We start from the raw sequence: 20000 nt of genomic DNA on the forward strand, positions 1-20000 counted from the left end.
TCATAGATCACATCCTTCAGTTCTGCGAGTAGTCTCAGCGGTGAATAAACAGGTGTGGTGAATAATGGGCAGACTGAATTGAACATAAGAACATAAGAATCGAGGAACACTGCAGTAGGCTTATTTGTCCATACAAGGAAGATTCTTCTCAAATCCGACCATTCCCACCCACTTAATTGTCTAATCTTTTCCCGGAGTCACCCAAGAATTTGCTTTAATACTTTTAGTACTAATCAAACTCTGCCCTTCCCACTTATATATTTCTTCAATCTCTTTGTGAAGTTACCCACGAGGAAGGTGAGAATAACAATGTTAAACTAGGTAGGGAACTGGTGGGGATTGATCCTACGGCAAGTGAGTCCTGAAACTCACAGGTAAGTGCGCTTACCACTGGGCCAGCTTACCACTGAATCACCTTCCAATCCTGGTCGAAAACCGGAAGATTCAGCAGATAATTCTTCTGGAAGAACTGCACCTAATAACCTGTCTACCGGCACTCTGCGTTCGACTCTTACCGGGAGAGGAAATCTGTCGAGGACTACCAGTGAGGTGTTCTTCAGGGTAATTGTTCTGTGAACATACATGACAACGACTTGCAGCTTGCCATGGAACCAGTATGCAGGGATAGTTCCATGGGCACATCTTAATTCTGTGCTAGTTGCTGTTGATTAAAACGTCATATCATTTTAAAGGTTTGTTTAAAAACTTCTTAACTGGTGTTAACGAGCTAGCTGGCAAATTAGTATCTTTCTTCGAGCAAGATAAAATTGTACTCACATTAGCCATTTAGATAGCTGCTTGCCATCAGGATCTCACCTAAGGCCTGGTTACTGTCCCCGTTGCAGCTGGAACATGAGCTAGAGTGAAGGTTTGTCTGAGAGTCCTCTGACTGCTTTCTTCTCAAAGCTGCCTTCTGTCAATGATGAAGTGAAGTAGAGCATACCGCTGCTGTAGAAACTATTTCACAGGGTTCTAGGCACTGTGCATGCTCTAATACTGAGTGGCTAAGAGTAGAGTCAATCTGAATGCCAAAATTGGTTCATCAGTATCATTAATATTCGCTTTCCAGTCAGCTGTATCAAGTTAAATTTTCAAACCTGTCATGGTTGAGACATGAGGAAGTCTCCAAGGGAAACTGATGTTGCCGACCACTGGGAATTTGACCAACAGTTTCTTTTCCCATACCTCGAACTCAGTGGTGGTCTTTTCCCACACTGCCAGGAAACTTCTTGAGATGCTTCACACATATGATGATTTATCTAACATGGTTGCAAGCAAGTCAATATCATGGAAGTGACTCGACCACACAATATTTATAACATTATCTGGGTTGCGGAAGTGTCACAGGTTTGCTGTACATGCAAGACTCGATCAAGGGACCTGTCGGGTTGTCAAACATGACATGACAACACGTGCGTGAGTTTATGTTTCATAAGAGTTGTAGTTGGTAGCGGCTCAGTACTTAGTGCTAAGGATGGACTTCCTTGGATGAAAAGTACACAATTTGTCATCGCCGTCAAGGCGCTCATCATCCATCCTGTCTGTGAATACCTCATTGCTCGTGGTATCATGTACTGCATGGACATGGATGGAAAACATCAGTTCCTGTAATAAGACTTCTTCTGAGTGTCTGTTTACGGGTATGAATCTTTCCCTGAGCACTAAGACTGACTGTCGTCGCTGTGACGGCCACGGTCTGAAAAGTTTGGTTGTCGTAATTGTTAACTGCAGCTGCAATGCAGGGCATCCACAGGTATGTGGCATAATGAGGAGACTTTGCTCATACTCAGCTGTAAGGTAAATTCTGAAAACATAACAAATGCTACACAATATGATGTCCGAAATACTGTTAATGTGATCGTGGCAACGCTGCCTTGACGGAAGCTTAGCTGCACTGGCGCTTGTCTCAACACACGTTGCATGACTTGACCCAGAATGCACAGTGATTAAAATTTCAAAATATTTGATAATAAAGCAAATTACACTGACGTACTAGTGACACCTGAGAACATTTGTGAATGTGGGAGAATGAACAGACCAAACTTTCACTGATAAAGAAAAATATGGAACTTTAAGGTGACTGTAAAAGTCGTATAGGCTGACTGAATGACTTCTATAATTTGCTGCTTTCATAAATTTTCACGGAGGACAACAGCGAAACAATCTGAGATTTAAAATATTGTTACACGACACTAAGACAATGGTGAAACATTAACTTGTGATGCAAGCGATGCTTCATGTAGGCGACAGTGGCGTCGATTATGGTGTCGAAACGTGGCTTGAGATGTGGCTTAGGGCATGCTCGGAAGCCCGGCTTAGGGGTTGCACACTCCCAACAACAGAGAGTAACATAAGACTATAGACGAACATAGATCCAAAACGGAGACCAACTGAACAGATAGTAAGGGAGGGGGTGGGTGAGAATGCTGTTAATGTGTTTGAAGTGAGAAGCACATGGAACAAGGCATGGGAGAAAACGGAAGGGCAGGAAGGATGTAGATGACAGGTGTGTCCGTCGTTAAAAATAACACTTCCAATAATCCAGTATTTTCGGCAGAAAACAGCATCTTTCTGCATCTTGCTACTTCGGCTGATAGAGTGAGAGCTCCTAAATACTATAAAGACATTAATGTCTCTATAGTATCCAGAATTCATATCCCTTGCTAAGCACACAGCTTCCGCCTGCTTGGGCCACTCATAACTGAGTGCCTGATCTGCGACTTGCTCACATTTCCTGTAAACTGTCCCCCTAGCTTCTCCCCAACCACTCTTGACTTAGTGTTCGGAACCTTGTTAAACCAGCAGTGTTGGCTCTCAAGCCGCTCAGCTACTTGCAACACTACCAGGTTATCAATCTACTCACTGTAGAACGGTTAAGTTATTTAACATATTTATACACGAGGTTATAAGTGAAATAAACACACGGGTGTTGGAGATAGGTGTAAGATTAAAAGACAGCGAATCCAGTACTAAGTGGGAGTTGTCACAGTTGCTTTTTGACGATGATACTGTGCTTTCAAGCGATCTGGAAGAGAAGTAGTCGAATTTGATAGGATATGTAAAAAAAATTAAAATTGAACATATGAAAATAGAGGAAGGTGACGAGAGTAACAAAAAATTAAATAAAAGATCGGAAATCACCCATGTTAAGTGAGTCCCAAAAACTCACAGGGCAGTGCGCTAACCACTTGGCTAGCTGTGTTATCGCGATTTCGTGAGTTAAGATTAGATATCAGATTGGTAGGAAGGAGTATAGAAGTTGTAAATGAGTTCAGATATTTGGAAATGAACTTAGATGGCAGACGAGTCTGTGAAACATGAGGCTAACCACAGATTGACGAGGGAAAAAAGGAGATGAGTGGTGCACCGAGGAGTCTGTAGAGACAAAGAATCTTATCCATGGAGGTAAAAAGATGAATGTACGAGAGAATAGTGGTAACAATACTTACATGGGAGTGAAACATGGATTTTAAACGTTGCAATGAGGAGGAGGTTGGATGCAGTGAAGATGTCATTTATGAGAGCAATGTGTGGTGTGAATATAATATGGAGAATTTGTTGCTTGGAGATTTAGATGGAGGGGTTACTGATGTGGTCTGGGTATATAGAAAGGATGGTGCACAATAAGATAACTAGAGGGGGTGTATAATTCTGAAGTGGAGACAATTACTGGTAAAGATCATCATGGGAAAGGTTGGAGGGAAGAGATGCAGGACGTTTTGTGTGCGAGGGGCTTGAATATACTATAGGCGTGTGTGAGCATGTTAAGAGTGAGTGGAGGCAAGTGGTTTTAATGACTTGACGTGCTGTTGGAGTCTGAGAAAACTAACACTTTTTTCAGGGAGGGTCATAGAGAAAAGAAAAATAGTGCCTGCACTCTGAGGGACAAGTGATGATGTTGAAGTTTGAAGGGTAATTACAAACGTAATGTCAGCACGCCTATGGCAAGAGAGGGATAGACTGAATGACGGTGAAACTGCTTCTTTTTTTTCGATTCCACCTACCTTGGCTGGAGAGGGCCGGTGTGTTAAAAAAAACACTAAACTACTACGGGTCATATATCGTTTGTAAATTGGGACACATTCAGATTCGATCCAAGGAAAGGGAGAATAAGAGAAGTTCCTAGTATCAAGAGCCACTCATCCTTATCAAGGAAAAATAAAGGAAAATAATTCATTCACTTGCATTGTCAACATTAACCTTCACACTACATTAACAACCTTAACCTTCACACTACATTAACAACATTAACCTTCACACTACATTAACAACAATTACCTTCACACTACATTAACAATGTTAACCTTCACACTACATTAGCAACAATTACCTTCACACTACATTAACAATGTTAACCTTCACACTACATTAGCAACAATTACCTTCACACTACATTAACAATGTTAACCTTCACACTACATTAACAACATTAACCTTCACACTACATTAACAACAATTACCTTCACACTACATTAACAATGTTAACCTTCACACTACATTAGCAACAATTACCTTCACACTACATTAACAATGTTAACCTTCACACTACATTAACAACAATTACCTTCACACTACATTAACAATGTTAACCTTCACACTACATTAGCAACAATTACCTTCACACTACATTAACAATGTTAACCTTCACACTACATTAACAACAATTACCTTCACACTACATTAACAATGTTAACCTTCACACTACATTAACAACAATTACCTTCACACTACATTAACAATGTTAACCTTCACACTACATTAACAAACTTAACCTTCACACTACATTAGCAACATTAACCTTCACACTACATTAACAATGTTAACCTTCATACTACATTAACAACCTTAATCTTCACACTACATTAACAACATTAACCTTCACACTACATTAGCAATGTTAACATTCACACTACATAAACAATGTTAACCCTCACACTACATTAACAACATTAACCTTCACACTACAATAACAATGTTAAACTTCACACTACATAAACAATTTTAACCTTCACACTACATTAACAATGTTAACTTTCACACTACATTAACAACATTAACCTTCACACTACATTAACAATGTTAACCTTCACACTACATTAAGAGCATTAACCTTCACATTACATTAACAATGTTAACCTTCACACTACATTATCAACAATAACCTTCACACTACATTAACAATGTTAACCTTCACACTACATTAACAATGTTAACCTGCACACTACATTAACATCATTAACCTACACACTACATTAACAATGTTAACCTTCACACTACATTAACAATATTAACCTTCACACTACATTAAGAGCATTAACCTTCACATTACATTAACAATGTTAACATTCACACTACATTAACAATGTTAACCTTCACACTACATTACCAACAATAACCTTCACACTACATTCACAATGTTAACCTTCACACTACATTAACAATGTTAACCTGCACACTACATTAACATCATTAACCTACACACTACATTAAAAATGTTAACCTTCACACAACATTAACAATGTTAACCTTCACACTACATTAACAACATTAACCTTCACACTACATTAAGATGGTTAACCTTAACACTACATTAACAATGTTAACCTTCACACTACACTAACAACATTAACCTTCACACTACATTAACAATGCTAACCTTCATACTACTCTAACAACATTAACTTTCACTCTACATTAACAATGTTAACCTTCACACTGCTTTAACAATGTTAACCTTCACACTACATTAACAACGTTAACATTCACAAAACTTTAACAATGTTAACCTTCACACTACATTAGCAACCTTAACCTTCACACTGCATTAACAATGTTGACCTTCACACTACATTAACAACATTAACCTTCACATTACCTTAAACAATGTTAACCTTCACACAACATTAACAATGTTAACCTTCACTCTACATTAACAACATTAACAACATTAACCTTCAAACTACATTAACAATGTTAACCTTCACACTACATTAACAACAATAATCTTCACACTACATTAACAATGTTAACCTTCACACTACATTAACCACACTAACCACACTACATTAACATTGTTAACCTTCACACTACATTAACAACCTTAACCTTCACACTACATTAACAACATTAACCTTCACACTACATTAGCAATGTTAACATTCACACTATATTAGCAATGTTAACCCTCACACTGCATTAACAACATTAACCTTCACACTACAATAACAATGTTAATCTTCACACTACATTAACAATGTTAAATTTCACACTACATTAACAACATTAACCTTTACACTACATTAACAATGTTAACCTTCACACTACATTAACAGCATTAACCTTCACATTACATTAACAATGTTAACCTTCACAATGCATTAACAATGTTAACCTTCACACTACACTAACAACATTAACCTTCACTCTACGTTAACAGTGTTAACCTTCACAATACAGTAACAATGTTAACCTTCACATTTCTTTAACAATGTTAACCTTCACACTACATTAGCAACCTTAACCTTCACACTACATTAACAATGTTAACCTTCACACTGCATTACCAACAATAACCTTCACACTACATTAACAATGTTAACCTTCACACTACATTAACAATGTTAACCTTCACACTACATTAACAATGTTAACCTTCACATTACATTAACAACATTAACCTTCACACTACATTAAGAAGGTTAACCTTAACACTACATTAACAATGTTAACCTTCACACTACATTAACAACATTAACCTTCACACTGCATTAATAATGTTAACCTTCACACTACACTAACAACATTAATTTTCACTCTACATTAACATTGTTAACCTTCACACTACTTTAACAATGTTAACCTTCACACTACTTTAACAATGTTAACCTTCACACTACATTAGCAACCTTAACCTTCACACTGCAATAACAATGTTAACTTTCACACTACATTAACAACATTAACCTTCACACTACCTTAAACAATGTTAACCTTCACACTGCATTAACAATGTTAACCTTCACACTACATTAACAACATTAACCTTCACACTACATTAACAATGTTAACCTTCACACTACATTAACAACACTAACCTTCACACTACATTAACAATGTTAACCTTCACACTACATTAGCCACACTAACAACACTACATTAACAATGTTAACCTTCACACTACATTAACAACATTAACCTTCACACTATATTAACAATGTCAACCTGCACACTACATTAACAACATTAACCTTCACACAACATTAACAATGCTAACCTTTACACTACATTAACAACATTAACCTTTACACTACATTAACAATGTTAACCTTCACACTACATTAACAACATTAACCTTCTCACTACATGAACAATGTTAACCTACACACTACATTAACAACACTAACCTTCACACTACATTAACAATGTTAACCTTCACACTACATTTACCACACTAACCACACTACATTAACAACATTACCCTTCACACTATATTAACAATGTTAACCTGCACACTACATTAACAACATTAACCTTCACACTACATTAATAATGTTAACCTTCACACTACATTAACAATGTTAACCTTCACACTACATTAACACTGTTATCCTTAACACTACATTAACAATGTTAACCTTCACATTACATTAGCAATGTTAACCTTCACACTACATTAACAATGTTAACCTTCACACTGCATTAACCACACTAAAGACACTACATTAACAATGTTAACGTTCACACTACATTAACAACATTAACCTTCTCACTACATTAACAATGTTAACCTTCACACTACATTAACAACACTAACCTTCACACTACATTAACAATGTTAACCTTCACACTACATTTACAACACTAACCACACTACATTAACAATGTTAACCTTCACACTACATTAACAACATTAACCTTCACACTACATTAACAATGTTAACCTTCACATTGCATTAACCACACTAACCACACTACATTAACAATGTTAACCTTCACACTACATTAACAACATTAACCTTCACACTATATTGACAATGTTAACCTGCACACTACATTAACAACATTAACCTTCCCACTACATTAGCAATGTTAACCTTCACACTACATTAACAACATTAACCTTCACACTATATTAACAATGTTAACCTTTACACTACATTAACAACATTAACCTTCACTCTACATTAATAATGTTAACCTTCACACTACATTAACAACATTAACCTTCTCACTACATTAACAATGTTAACCTTCACACTACATTTACAACACTAACCTTCACACTACATTAACAATGTTAACCTTCACTCTGCATTTACCACACTAACCACACTACATTAACAATGCTAACCTTCACACTACATTAACAACATTAACCTTCACACTACATTAACAATGTTAACCTGCACACTGCATTAACAACATTAACCTTCACACTACATTACCAATGTTAAGCTTCACACTATATTAACAACATTAACTTTCACACTACATTAATAATGTTAACCTTCACACTACATTAACAATGTTAACCTTCACACTACATTAACAAGGTTAAACTTCACACTACTTTAACAACATTAACCTTTACACTACATTAACAATATTAACCTTCGCACTACATTAACAATGTTAATCTTTGCACTACACTAACAACATTAACCTTCACACTACATTAACAATGCTAACCTTTACACTACATTAACAATGTTAACCTTTACACTATATTAACAATGTCAACCTGCACACTACATTAACAACATTAACCTTCACACTACATTAACAATGCTAACCTTTACACTACATAAACAACATTAACCTTTACACTACATTAACAATGTTTACCTTCACACTACATTAACAACATTAACCTTCTCACTACATGAACAATGTTAACCTACACACTACATTAACAACACTAACCTTCACACTACATTAACAATGTTAACCTTCACACTACATTTACCACACTAACCACACTACATTAACAACATTACCCTTCGCACTCTATTAACAATGTTAACCTGCACACTACATTAACAACATTACCCTTCACACTATGTTAACAATGTTAACCTGCACACTACATTAACAACATTAACCTTCACACTACATTAATAATGTTAACCTTCACACTACATTAACAATGTTAACCTTCACACTACATTAACACTGTTATCCTTAACACTACATTAACAATGTTAACCTTCACACTGCATTAACCACACTAATCACACTACATTAACAATGTTAACCTTCACACTACATTAACAACATTAACCTTCTCACTACATTAACAATGTTAATCTTCACACTACATTAACAATGTTAACCTTCACACTGCATTTACCACACTAACCACACTACATTAACAATGTTAACCTTCACACTGCATTTACCACACTAACCACACTACATTAACAATGTTAACCTTCACACTACATTAGCAATGCTAACCTTTACACTACATTAACAACATTAACCTTCACACTACATTAGCAATGCTAACCTTTACACTACATTAACAACATTAACCTTCACACTACATTAACAATGTTAACCTTCGCACTATATTAACAACATTAACTTTCACACTACATTAATAATGTTAACCTTCACACTACATTAACAATCTTAACCTTCAAACTACATTAACAAGGTTAAACTTCACACTACTTTAGCAACATTAACCTTTACACTACATTAACAATATTAACCTTCGCACTACAATAACAATGTTAATCTTTGCACTACATTAACAATATTAACCTTCACACTACATTAACAACATTAACCTTCACACCACATTAACAACATTAACCTTCACACTACATTAACAACATTAACCTTCACACTACATTAATAACATTAACCTTCACACTACATTAACAACATTAACCTTCACACCACATTAACAACATTAACCTTCACACCACATTAACAACATTAACCTTCACACTACATTAATAACATTAACCTTCACACTACATTAACAACATTAACCTTCACACTACATTAACAACATTAACCTTCACACCACATTAACAACATTAACCTTCACACCACATTACCAACATTAACCTTCACACTACATTAACAACATTAACCTTCACACTACATTAACAACATTAACCTTCACACTACATTAACAACATTAACCTTCACACTACATTAACAACATTAACCTTCACACTACATTAACAACATTAACCTTCACACCACATTAACAACATTAACCTTCACACTACATTAACAACATTAACCTTCACACTACATTAACAACATTAACCTTCACACCACATTAACAACCTTAACCTTCACGCTACATTAACAACATTAACCTTCTTCAAAGTAATATCATAATTCGCAAGTTGTACAAAAAAAAAAAAACTCTTAAAAGTTATCTCATAAAAGTCAATTTGAGGAATAATCTTAATAAACAGAGGCGGAGGACACAGGCACTTGTCAATAGTTCCATCAACCTTTATTTACTACCACGTAAAAGCCGACTGGATGTGACTCAAGCATAATATTGTACAGCATTTAAGGGTTCACTAAACTAATAAATATTTAAAGCGCTTTACAAAAGTACATTTTCATATTTCTCGATTTTCTTTTTCATCGTTGTGTTCTACCTAAAATTTTGCACAATTGTCTATGGGAAAAAAATAAGTGATTTTGTAATTTGAAAAATTCCACTAAGATAAAAAAAAATTTAAAATTTGTAAAATTTAAATGAAAAATGTTTTAATTTGAGATTCAGTAACACTTAAGTGTTTGATGTCGCCCTCAAGAGGCACTCTTTATTCATTACAGTGAAGTGAAATACGAGATATAATTAAACAATAACGCTGTAGAAATATTATATAGGTACGAACCCAAGTAATGAATATACACAGCGTGTGTTTGGAAGCTGTCATCTTTACCTCCCTCATAATTACCAGCGGTTAAGTCAATCAGGAGGCTAGAACCTAAGCAGAAAATGGCTGCCAAAAACCACTGTCCGTAAAATTAAAAAAAAACTTATCGAAGCCTAGAGTGTGATGGGAGTTGTGCTGCTGTGTACTGGAGAAGACATAGCCTTTTTCAAGACCAGCAGGAAAACTGCAGGATCACCCTCTCTGTCTCAGCCCCAGCTGCGGCTAGGAGGAGAGCACCTCACCTGCTTCAGATTCTGGTAATAGTTTCGGCGTTGACGGATTTCTCAGCATGTCTACTAGCAATGGTTAACTAAATAAAAACTAGTAGTTTTCCAATCAGTGCTCCACCTTCCTTACCCAAGGTACATTAATGATAAAAAAAAAATATATACATACTGTATACAGAGAAAATTTTAATCTTTGAAAGCCTTAATTAACCAAACCCAAATAAAATACATGCATACATACGTGAATAATTTAAACAGACACTATTTTTGGTCAAGTGATTAATAATCAAAATATTTTAATAATTTACCCAAACATATTTTATACAGACCTGACAGTGTTGTTAAAATACAAACACAAAATGCAACACAAGAACACTTTATTGGAAAAGTTTCAGTCGTGAGACCTTGGTCACCTTGGAAATGTTTCAGTCCTGAGACCTTGGTCACCTTGGAAATGTTTCAGTCCTGAGACCTTGGTCACCTTGGAAATGTTTCAGTCCTGAGACCTTGGTCACCTTGGAAATGTTTCAGTCCTGAGACCTTGGTCACCTTGGAAATGTTTCAGTCCTGAGACCTGGGTCACCTTGGAAAAGTTTCAGTCCTGAGACCTTGGTCACCTTGGAAAAGTTTCAGTCCTGAGACCTGGGTCACCTTGGAAAAGTTTCAGTCTTGAGACCTTGATCACCTTGGAAAAGTTTCAGTCCTGAGACCTGGGTCACCTTGGAGAGACCAGGGACCAGGACCTAAACTTTTCCAGTCAGATGTCCCGGAGTTTGCATTCTGTATCTTATTACTGAACAACCTGCAGGTAAGACTTACCATTGTTACCAGACATAACTGTATAGACACAAATTAACATAAAGGCAGAGCATAGTGGAATTACAAGCGAGATTAGTGAAGGTTCTATCGTCCGTTAACAAGCTAGTGTTGCTCCTCCTGCCACTTCTGCTTCTACTCCTCCTGTTGCTACTATTGCTCCTGCTACTGTTCTTGCTGTTGCCGCTACTCCTGTTGCTGATAGCCTCCTACTGCTATTCCTGTTACTACTTATGTTACTGCCGCTGTTACTACTGCTGTTCCTGCCACTCTTACAGCTATTGTTGCTGCTGCTTCTATTCCTACTCCCCCTGCTGTTGCATCTGGTCCTATTTCTGTTGCTATTCCTACTCTTGATACTGTTATTACTTTTGCTGCTGTTACTGCTGACTACTACATCTCTACACATGTGCTGCTATGTATGATAATCTATGTAACTGTATTTGTGTATACCTGAATAAACTTAATTACATGCATACTTAGGAGAGTACCTATCTACCACAGTATTAAATTGAAGTATATATATATTGAGAGAAATACATATATAGAGAGGGACATATAGAGATAAATAATATTTATCTGTATATACGCATTGAAATTGTATTTTTATGTATATTGTCTTTTATATACTCATTTAAATATGTTTTTGTGTGTATAATTGTATCTTTGTAAACACATTTTGGTTGGGATGTGTTAGAGTAAATTCTGTTATACGTTTCTATATTTTCATTCATAGCGGGATGATAATTTCCGATTATATGAGAATTCATATTTTTGTTGGTATTATTTATTTGTGTATGATTATTATAATTATTATTACTTGTGTGTTCCTATTATTAGTATTAAGAATAATTATTATACGAAATATTGTTTATTATTTTTATAAGTTATGTATAAGTTATGTTTAAGTTATATTATGTTGCTTGTACTAGCATATAATAAGAGCCGGGTCGTCCCCCCCCCCTCCAGCAAGTATGATATTGACATCGGTCGCCCCCAGCAAGTATGTTACTGACATCAAGTATCAGCAAATAAAGACGCTCGCAACGAAGAATCCCTTTAACACTACGTTGCATCCAAGGCTGGGCTTTATCAAGTATACAGGAATAAGCACATGCATGAGCTTATAAGGCAAACGAGCACGATGAGGTCCAGACGACATGTACATTACACTGTTTTGCTCAGTGGTTTTGGAGACAGATCACTGTTGCTTTCAAAATTCAGCGTTTGATACTGTCGTTCTCGAGGTGTAGCAACTGAGCTGTTTCCAAGTCCACGACGTGAGAATGAACGCTCTGATGAAGTACGTATGCGTTGTTGGTTTTATTCTTCCTGTAGGCATAGTTATGTTCCAGAAGGAGTGTCTGAAGGTCACTGCCGGTCTCCCCGACATAAAGTTTGTCACAACCACCACCACGGTATGCTGTATACTCCTAATGAGTTGGTGCTTCTGGTGATCTCTCTGATAGTTTCGGTAGTAAGGGATGATGCATTCATGTTGGTTTAACGGAGAATCAGAGCGATGGTGATGGCAGTCTGTCTAATGAGGAGGACCAGTCGGGTATCTGTTGTATCTTCTTTGTGTGCTGTGTAAGTGGAAGGCTTTCTATTTGCTGAAGTGTGTAATATTCATTAGGATTTTTGAACTGGTGAACATCTCAATAAATTCTTGTTCTTCTAAAAGCTGTTCCTCATCAACCTGCAAATTCTTAGTGCTCGGAGCAGGAAACCTGTGATAACTTCTCTCTTGGTTTGAGATCATGTATAAAACTTTCCGTTCTCACGTCATGGACTAGGGGTGAGCACAGTTGTTACACCGACAGAACGACAGAGCCAGACGAAGAATTTTTTAAATATCAGTGATCCACCTAACCAAAACAATTGAGCAAAACAGTGGAATGTACATGTTACCTGGACCTATTGTCCACATTGTTCATGATTCATATAATCATAAAAAACCTCTCATCTTACAATTCCCTCCTGCACCTACCAGTGCCTAACCTCACCACACTCAAACTCACAGATTATGACCTCGTGTGCGACCTGTTCTCCCGGGTCAGGCACGAGGTAGCATGTCTTTCTGTAAGCCTAAGATCATGGTATTCGTTTGCCATACAAGACTGTGTATTACCTCATTCCTGCGTATTTAATGAAGCTCAACAAAGAACGATACTTTGTGGTGAAAAGATCCTCTGCCACCAGTGTTTTTAGTCCCACTTGTATGGTCGTATTGTGTAGGAAGGCAGGGTTCTGTGGGGGTATTGTGTAGGAAGGCAGGGTTCTGTGGGGGTATTGTGTGGGAAGGCAAGGTTCTGTGGTGGTATTGTGTTGGAAGATGAAATTAAGACACATGTGCAACATCTGGGTATCTTTATTGTAGACGTTTCGCAATTTAGTGGCTTTATCAATACAAATTCCAGGACATAACTTGAAGACAGTAGAACTATATACAGAAAATGAGGTAATCAGTCTCTCAACCTTGGAGTTGATGCGATGAGCACCGTAGTCGTGGAGATTCTGTAGCAGAAGTATGGAGCCTGGCGCTTGTATACTAACGTCAGGTGGAAATGGGACGTGTAGCAGACGAGGGCAAAGTCACTGGTAGGCGGGATTCCCCAGTGGAAGCAGGTCCTACCCAAAGAGATGGGTTAGTTGTAGTAGTAGTAGTCGAAGTCGTGAAGGTTATGTACATGTCCTCAGAATCAAGATTCCATGATGTTGAAGTGTCTGACAAGTTGTACAAGAATAGTATACAATACCGACTTTGCCCTCGTCTGCTACACGTCCCATTTCCACCTGACGTTAGTATATAAGCGCCAGGCTCCTTGCTTCTGCTACAGAATCTCCACGACTACGGTGCTCTGCACACCAACTCCAAGGTTGAGGTACTGATTACCTCATCTTCTGTACATAGTTCTACTGTCTTCAAATTATGTCCTAGAATTTGTATTGATAAAGCCACTGGATGGCGAAACGTCTACAATAAAGATACCCAGATGTTGCACATGTGTCTTAATTTCATTTTGTCGGTATTGTATATCATTCTTGCACAACACATTGTGTTGGAAGGTAGGATTCTGTGGGGGTATTGTGTGGGAAGGCAGGGTTCTGTGAGGGAATTGTGTACGAAGGCAGGGTTCTGTTGTGGTATTGTGTTGGAAGGTATGGTTCTGTGGAGGAATTGTATGGGAAGACAGGGTTCTGTGGGGATATGGTGTGGGGAAGGCAGGGTTCTGTGGTGGTACTGTGTGAGGAAGGCAGGGTTCTGTGGTGGTATTGTGTGGGAAGGCAGGGTTCTGTGGTGGTACTGTGTGAGGAAGGCAGGGTTCTGTGGTGGTATTGTGTGGGAAGGCAGGGTTCTGTGGTGGTACTGTGTGAGGAAGGCAGGGTTCTGTGGTGGTATTGTGTGGGAAGGCAGGGTTCTGGGTGGTACTGTGTGAGAAAGGCAGGGGTCTGTGGTGGTATTGTGTGGGGAAGGCAGGGGTCTGTGGTGGTACTGTGTAAGGAGGCAGGGTTCTCTGGTGGTATTGTGCGGGAAGACAGGGTTCTATGGCGGTATTGTAGGGGAATGCAGGATGCTATGGTGGCATTGTGTTGGAAGGCAGGCTTCTGTGGTGGAATTGTTTGTAAAAGCAGGGTTCTGTGGGGAGTATTAGTATTGGAAGGCAGGGTTCTGTAGTGGTATTGTGTGGGAACGCAGGATTCTCTGGTGGTATTGTGTGTTGAAGGCAGGGTTCTGTGGTGGTATTGTGTGGGGAAGGCAGGGTTCTGTGGTGGTATTGTGTGGGGAAGACCGGGTTCTGTGGTGGTATTGTGTGGGGAAGGCAGGGTTCACTGGTGGTATTGTGTGGGGAAGGCAGGGTTCTGTGGTGGTATTGTGTGGGGAAGGCAGGGTTTCGTGGGGGTATTTTATGGGATCGCAGAGTTCTGTGGGGGTATTTTGTGGGGAAGGCAGGGTTCTGGTGGTATTGTGTGGGAAAGAAAGGCTCTGTAGTGGTATTGTGACAGAAGGCAGGGTTCTATGCGGTTATTAAGTGGAGAAGGCAGATTTCCGTGTTGGTATTGTGTGGGAAGGCATCGTTCTGTGGGGATTATTTTATGGTAAAGCTGTGGTATTGTGTAAGAATGCAGCGTTCTGTGGTGGTATTGTGTGAGAAGACAGGGTACTGTCGGGTGGTATTTGATGGGAAGGCAGGGTTTTGTGGTAGTATTGTGTGGGAAGCAGGATTCTGTGGGGATAGTGTATGGGAAGGCAGGGATCTGTGGGAGTAGTGTTTGTGAAGGGAGGATTGTGTGGTGATAATGTTGAGGAAAGGGGTAACTGTTTGGTGGGGATGGGAGAGTTGTGCAGTGGTATTTTTTGAGAAGGGAGGGTTGTGTTTGAATTGTGTGTGAAAGAAGGGTTGTGAAGGTAGGCTTGTTTGGTGGGATTGTGTGGGAAGGGAGGTTGTGTGGTAGCACTGTGTGGGAATTAGGGTTGTGTGGTGGTATTATATGGGAACTGAGGTTGTGTGGTGGTAATGTGTAGAAAAGTTGTGTTGTGGTATTGTGTAGAAAGGTTGTATTGTGATATTGTGTAGAAAGGTTGTATTGTGGTAATATGTAGAAAGGTTGTGTGGTGGAATTCTTTAGAAAGGTTGTGTGGTGGAATTGTTTAGAAAGTTTGTGTGGTGGTATTATATGGGAAATGTGGTTGTGTGGTGATATTGATGGGAAGGAAAGGTTGTGTGGAATTAGTGAGGGGGAAGAGAGGTAGAATGGTGGAATTGTGTGGGAAGGGAGAGTTGTATGGTGGTATTGAGTTTGAAGATAGGGTTGTGTGGTGGTAATGTGTGGAAGAGGGATGCTGTGTGGTGGTATGGGAGGGGGGAAAAGATATGTAATGCTGGGAAACTGTGTATTGGTATTGTGTGAAGGGAAAGCTGTACAGATGTAATGTGTGGAAAGGAAGTATTTTGTCGAGGGAGGGAGGTATTGTGTATTTTGATGTGTAGTGGTATTGTGTGGTACAATAGAGGATTTTGTTATAATATTGTGTTAAAATTGAGGATTGAGTAATTACTGTTGCGGAAGTGAGGACAGTGTGGTGGTATTGTGTGGGAGGATTGTGTGGTGGAGCTGTGCTGGGAAGAAGGGTTGTGTGGTGGTACTATGCGGAATGGGAGGGTTGTATGATGATATAATGTGGGATGGGAGGGATGTGTAATGGCATTGTGTGGGAAGATTGTGTGGTATTATTGTGTAGTAAGGTTGTATGGTTGTATTGTGTAGTAAAGTTGTGTGGTGGTATTGTGAAGGAAGGTTGTTTGGTGGCATTTTCTAGGAAGGTTGTGTGGGGAGGGTTGTGTGGTGGTACTGTGTAGGAAGGGAGGGTTGTGTGGTGTTATTGTATGGGAATTGAGGTTGTATTTTGGTACTGAGGGGGAAGGGAGGGTTATTTGGATTATTGTGGGGAAGGAAGGGTTTTGTGGTGGCATTGTTGTGAAAGAGAAGTTGTTTGGTGGAATTGTGTGAGAAGGGAGAGTTGTATGGTAATATTGTGTTTGAAGTCAGGGTCGTGAGTTAGTGGGGGAAGGGAATGCTGTGTGGTGCTGTTGTCAAGGAAACGAGGGTTGTGTGGTGGTAATGTGTGTAAAGGGAGAGTGTGGGGAATGCTGTGTGGTGGTATGAAGGGGGGAAGGAAATGTAATGTTGGGGAATTGTGTGGGGAGATAGAGGCTGTGTGGAAATGAGAGGGAAGGTAAGGCTGTGTGGTAGATTTGAGAGAAAAAAAAAGGTTTGTGTGTTGGGATTGTGTGGGATGGGAGGGTTGTGTGGTGGTATTGTGCAGGATGGGAGGGATGTGTGGTGGTATTGTGCGGGATGGGAGGGTTGCGTGGTGGTATTGTGCAGAATGGGAGGGTTTTGTGGTGGTATTGTGCAGAATGTGAGGGTTGTGTGGTGGTATTGTGCAGAATGGGAGGGTTGTGTGGTAGTATTGTGCAGAATGGGAGAGTTGTATGGAGGTATTGTGCAGAATGGGAGGGTTGTGTGGTGGTATTGTGCAGAATGGGAGGGTTGTGTGGTGGTATTGTGTATGATGGGAGGGTTGTGTGGTGGTATTGTGTGGGATGAGGGTTGTGTGGTGGTATTGTGTGACAAGGACGGGCTATGTGGTGGTATTGTGGGAAAAGAGGAGATTTAGTGGTGATTGGAAGGTCATCTGAACTACGATGCTGGGGCACTTCTACCAAGACATTGATTGAATGAGGGACAGTGAGTTGTCTGCCTTGTCGGGTCACCCTTCTAGGGTGGATTACTGCTCAAATATTGTATAAATAATATACATATATATGTATATATATATATATATATATATATATATATATATATATATATATATATATATATATATATATATATATATATATATATATATATATATATATATATATATATATATATATATATATATATATATATATATATATATATATATATATATATATATATATATATATATATATATATATATATATATATATGCAATAAGATCACAGTAAACAGGTGATTTCGGAATATGCAAAACAACCACGGTGAAAGAATAGAGAAATTCCAAGCGCTTTCGTGACTACTCACATTATCAAGGAACTATGAAAGTAAAGCATCCAAGGAAGGTATATAAGGGGTCTGGCCAACACCTCACTATCAGATCCCACAACGGTTGAACACCTGACGCGCGCCGGCCCAACTGGACAGGTCCTTCGCACAACCCAAAAACAAACTATTCTACCCAAAAAAATTAAAAAAATTATTATTTGTCCAGTGTATTATTAAATTCTATTAATTATAAATGGATGTAATTTATATAAACCAAAGGAAATATTCATATTATTGTCAAAACTATTCTTTCACAATGGTTGTTTTGCATATGGATGAGATTTTCGCCTTATAATCGGTGATACACACGTAACAACATGTACCTTATATGCCACCTTTATATCAACAATGTATCTCTTAAATCTTCTGTACCATATTATGTAATAAAATATTCCTATTGGTAAAAAAAATATATACTAAAAGATGGGGTGGTAGGGGAAGTGGAATATTCAAACGGCTTCAGGAAGAAATCCAAATATTCTTCCTTGAAGCCTTTTTATCCACTTCTCCGAGGCTGTGGGTCCCACAATTTACACCACAGGTGGACCCCTCTTCTTATATATATATATATATATATATATATATATATATATATATATATATATATATATATATATATATATATATATATATATATATATATATATATATATATATATATATATATATATATATATATATATATATATATATATATATATATATATATAATATAAACTTTATATAACCACACACACAAGTATAACCAGCTTTCCTCCTTATTCAGTTCTTCCGTAAATAAACCTGATAGGGACAATCAAAAGAGTTATGTAGTTGCCATAGATATAAACTTGTTTCCTCAGTAAATCTGGCTGTGCTGGCTCTTCCCTCCCTCCCTCCTTCCTTCCCTCCCTCCTTCCCTCCCTCCCTCCCTACCTTCCTCCTTCCCTCCCTCCCTCCCACCCTCCCTCCCCTACCCTCTGAGAAGTGGCAGTCCAGAAATAGAATATTGTACGGACCCAGACTTCTCGCTCCTTCATATTTCTTCCCAGAGTGAAATTGAAGATGATAAGACCTTTCTTCGTGCGCGCGCGCGCGCCTGTATTTGTGTGCTGGGCGCACGTGTGTGTGTGTGTGTGTGTGTGTGTGTGTGTGTGTGTGTGTGTGTGTGTTGTGTATGTGTGTGTGTGTGAGTGTGCGTGTGTGTGTGTGTGTGTGTGTGTGTGTGTGTGTGTGTGTGTGTGTGAGTGTGTGTGTATGTGTGTGAGTGTGTGTGTGTGTGTGTGTGTGTGGGTGTGTGTGTGTGTGTGTGTGTGTGTGTGTGTGTTTGTGTGTGTGTATGTGTGTGTGTGTGTCTGTGTGTGTGTTGTGTGTGTGTGTGAGTGTGTGTGTGTGTGTGTGAGTGTGTGTGTGTGTGTGT

The sequence above is a fragment of the Cherax quadricarinatus genome, chromosome 39, assembly GCF_038502225.1.
Source record: "Cherax quadricarinatus isolate ZL_2023a chromosome 39, ASM3850222v1, whole genome shotgun sequence".
In the NCBI taxonomy this organism is placed as follows: Eukaryota; Metazoa; Arthropoda; class Malacostraca; order Decapoda; family Parastacidae; genus Cherax; species Cherax quadricarinatus.